Source organism: Puntigrus tetrazona, chromosome 4 (assembly GCF_018831695.1).
Source record: "Puntigrus tetrazona isolate hp1 chromosome 4, ASM1883169v1, whole genome shotgun sequence".
NCBI lineage: Eukaryota > Metazoa > Chordata > Actinopteri > Cypriniformes > Cyprinidae > Puntigrus > Puntigrus tetrazona.
The window spans coordinates 29,133,116-29,137,723 of record NC_056702.1 but is presented as its reverse complement, the minus strand read 5'-3'; positions in this window follow the sequence as shown (position 1 = coordinate 29,137,723).

Genomic DNA, 4,608 nt, shown 5'->3' with positions numbered 1-4,608 from the left:
ATGCACAACTAAACAGATGAGTTTTGAGTCTGGATTTAAAAGTGACTAATGTTTCAGCACATCTGATCTCTTCAGGAAGCTGGTTCCAGATGCGAGCAGCATAATAACTAAAAGCAGATTCTCCTTGTTTGGTGTGAACCTTTGGTATTTCTAACTGACTTGATCCTAGTGATCTGAGTGGTCTGTTAGGTGTATAAATAGTGATCATATCTGCAATGTATTTAGGTCCTAGTCCATTGAGTGATTTATAAATGAGTAAAAGTGCTTTAAAATCAATTCTAAATGTCACTGGAAGCCAGTGTAAGGACCTGAGAACTGGTGTGATGTGCTCTGATTTTCTGGTTCGAGTCAGGATCCTGGCAGCAGCGTTCTGGATGAGCTGCAGCTGTCTGATGGTCTTTTTGGGAAGGCCAGTGAGGAGACCATTACAATAGTCCACCCTGCTGGTGATGAAGGCATGGACTAGTTTCTCCAGGTCTTGCCTGGGCACAAAGCATCTGATTTTGCAATATTTTTTAGGTGGTAGTACGCTGATTTAGTCACTGCTTTGACATGACAGCTGAAACTAAGGTCGGTCTCTAGAATCACATCAAGATTCTTGACTTGCCTTTTGGTTGTTTGACCCCTTGAGTCAAGATATGCATTCACCTTGTGAACTTCATCTTTATTTCCAAACGCAATGACCTCAGTTTTCTCCTTGTTTAACTGAAGAAAATTTTGGCACATCCAACTGTTGATTTCATCAATGCATTGGCAGAGTGAGTCAATGGGGCTGTAGTCATTTGGAGATAAAGCTAGGTAAATCTGTGTGTCGTCAGCATAGCTTTGATAGGCAATTTGATTCTTTCTCATTATTTGACTTAGTGGGAGCATATACAGGCTAAACAAGAGCGGCGCAAGAATTGAGCCTTGTGGGACCCCGCATGTCATGGACGTCCACTTAGACCTATGCTCTCCTATACTCACATAATAACCCCTCCCCTCTAAATATGACCTGAACCAGTTTAGAGCCATTCCAGAAAGCCCGACCCAGTTTTCCAGTCTGTCTAGAAGAATGTTATGATCGACAGTGTCAAACGCAGCACTAAGATCTAGTAGTACCAGCACTGATATTTTACCAGAATCAGAGTTTAGGCGAATATCATTTATTATCTTAACTAACGCTGTCTCTGTGCTGTGGTGCGGTCTGAAACCAGATTGAAAATTATCCAGATAACCATTTGAGTTCAAGTAGCTGTTCAGCTGATTCAGAACTACCTTTTCAATGATCTTGCCTATGACCGGAAGATTTGATATCGGTCTATAGTTACTCAATATACTGTTATCAAGATTTCTCTTTTTCAGGAGGAGCTTAACAACCGCAGTTTTCAGGGCGTTTGGAAAAGTCCCAGAAAGAAGTGATGTGTTCACCACTTCTAAGATGTCAGCTTTTAAACAGTCAAACACGCTTTTAAGAAAGGATGTGGGAGTGTGTCAAGACAGCAGGTTGAGGATTTTAGGTGCTGTACTACTTCCTCCAAAGTTTTGCTATCAATTGCTTCAAAAACACACATAGTGACTCCTTTTTGAGATTGTGGTTGAATCTGACATATCCCTACATCATCTGATGTTTTAATTGCCTTTCTGATATTTTCGATCTTCTCAGAAAGAATGAGGCAAACTCATTGCATTTGCTGTCAGAAAGCATTTCACTGGGAATCTGACTTGGGGGGTTTGTCAGTCTCTCAACCGTAGCAAAAAGAGTGCGGGTGTTGTTCAGGTTACTATTTATAAGATTTGAGAAAAACTTCTGTCGTGCTGTGGCTAATTCCACATTAAAAGCATGCAGGCTGTCTTTATAGATGCTATAGTGGATTTCAAGTTTTGTCTTCCGCCACGTCCGCTCAGCCTTTCTGCATTGCCTTTTCATGATCTGCACTGCTGTTGATTTTCTCCAACATGACTTTTGTCTGCCAGTCTTCTTACTGACTTTCACAGGTGCAATGTCATCCATGACATTCTTAACTTTTGAGTCAAAGGACTCTAGGAGAAGATCAACGCAGTCGGCAGAAATGCTTGGCATTGAAGAAACAGCCTTCATAAATAGCACACTTGTGTTCTCATTAATGCATCTCTTTCTGACAGTGACAGATCTGGATTCAGTGTTAGCAGAGATCAATATATCAAAGAAAATACAGAAGTGATCAGACAGTGCTACATCCTTGATAACAATGGACGAAAGCTGTAAACCCTTACTGATGAGTAAATCTAGCGTGTGCCCATGGTGATGTGTAGGTCCATGCACATGCTGAATCAGCTCAAAAGTGTTTAAAACAGTTACAAATTCTTTTGTAGTTTTGATTTCTGCATTTTCTATGTGGATATTAAAATCCCCTGCAATCACAAAACAGTCAAATTCTGAACAAATCATTGATAACAATTCTGTGAACTCTTCAACAAAGGCTGGAGAATATTTTGGAGGCCTGTAAATAATGATAAACAGGATGCGTGGAGCACCTTTCAACACAATCCCTAGATATTCAAATGACAAGTACTGACCAAATGACACTTGTCTGCACTGAAAGACATCTTTAAAGAGAGCAGTAACCCCACCCCCTCTCTTGTCAACTCTGCAAACATTCATATAAGTGAAGTTGGGAGGGGCTGTTTCATTGAGCACTGTTGCACTGCAGCTTTCTTCAAGCCAGGTTTCATTTACAAACATAAAATCTAGATTGTTTGTAATTATTAAATCATTGATCACAAATGATTTGTTTTTTAGTGATCGAACATTTAATAATGCTAGCTTGATGGTAGTACTTTTTGTTTCTATAGCAGTCTGAGTTTGTTGTCTAATGGGCATAGATTAGATTTGTCAGCTGTACGCCTTGAGAAGGCCTTAGACTTTCTATCCTGTAATAAGACGGAGATAGTGAGAGACACACTGGGTTCCTGCTTGTTTTCTAAACATCCCTGAAAGTTTTTGCTGTAGTTGCGGGACCCGAACACATCACTGAGCTGTTATCAGTTGTTTTGCTTTACCAGCTGCAGATGGAGGAGGGATGGCCTGGCGTTGTCGCAGTGGCCGAAGAGCTCTCGCTGGAGGAGGGTGAGCTGGGCCCAGCGGCCTTGGAGGCGGTGGTGCCCGCCGTTTTTAGTTGATAACTGGGGCTCGCAGCAAAGGAGTGGGAGAGTCTGGTTTTAGCCACCAATTCCTCCATTTTTGTGAGAAGCTGAGAAGTGGCGATGCTGGAGAGAGGATAATGTCTCTGGTAAACAGAGCATTGGTGTTTTCGGTGGCAGAATTATGCTGTCCTGGCTTCCTGGCTGATTACCAGAGAGTCGTCCTTCGGCTCTGAGTCCTGGAGCTGTTGTTGTGCGTCACATTGTGTCTGTGATGGGCTCTGCGGGCAGGGCTCAACCGTGATAGTGTCCACAAACAGTGCTTGTTGTGGCTCTGTGGTGTTTTCAGTGTCCTTGTGGGATGTGTCGACCAGATGATGACTCTGAGGCTGATATGAAGTCCTGTCGTCATCCATACTTTGTCCAGGTGTGTGTGTGCCATTCATGTTGAGTGGACTGGCACACTCTGCTGATGGATGACGGAGTGAAAAATAGATGTTGTCCTTTAACACTCTCGCACCAAGTTTGTTTGGGTGAAGGCCATCCAGTTGTCTGTGTCCCCAGAACAGATTGAAGTTGTCGATGAAGTTGACTCCTTTTTGACTGCAGGTTCTTTGTAGCCAAGTATTCAGTCCAAGCAACCGTGAAAACATGTTTGTTCCCCTTGCTGGTCCACTGATGAACGACTGGACTTCAACTCTTTGAAGTGTTTCGATAAGTTCACTGAAGTCCCTCTTCAGGAGTTCTGACTGCTTCTTACGAATGTCATTCTTCCCCACATGGATGATGACTCGTTTTGCAGTCTTGTGCTTCATTAGAACGTTCTGAAGTCCATTGTTTACATCAGAGATGGTCACTTGAGGAAAGCAGCATGTAGTTGTCGTTCTGCTCCTGACGTTTCTGATAATGGAGTCTCCGACTATCAGAGTTCTGGGCTCGGCTGCTCTGTGATCTGAACGCCGCTGTCTGCTCGACCTTGAGTGCCTGTTTGTAGCGGTGTTAGCTACTGGCTGATATGACTCCTGCTCAGTCACTTTGGGATTCTCTCACCATAAAGTAAAGATTCAAATCTGTTCTCGAGCTGTACAGGGGTGGTAAAATACCAGTTTTCCAAGCCTTCTCATGGCCATGTCTGGGGTAGATGATGCCACAGCGGCAATATGAGATACTCGTGACAGTCTGATGTCTCGAGTGCCTTTGGGTCTCGCTCCTGTCTTTGCCACTGATTTGTGTGTTGATCAGCTTTAGCTTGATTCGCTACATTTGTATACTGTCGAGGTTGATTCGATTCACAGGACTCACCGGCTGTGGGCTGAGGGGGTCCGTGATGATCTGCTGTGTGATCTGCTTGTTTTGGGAGTCCAGCAAGTAACTTCATTTCAAGAGCCACAATCCTTTGTAGCAGTCTGTGGCAGTTTGTGCAGCAAGTAGATTCCAGAAGAGGCATTTTCTTTCTTGTTTGTTGAAGATAGGAAGCTGTGTTTTCCGTCTCGAATGTAAGCTGCT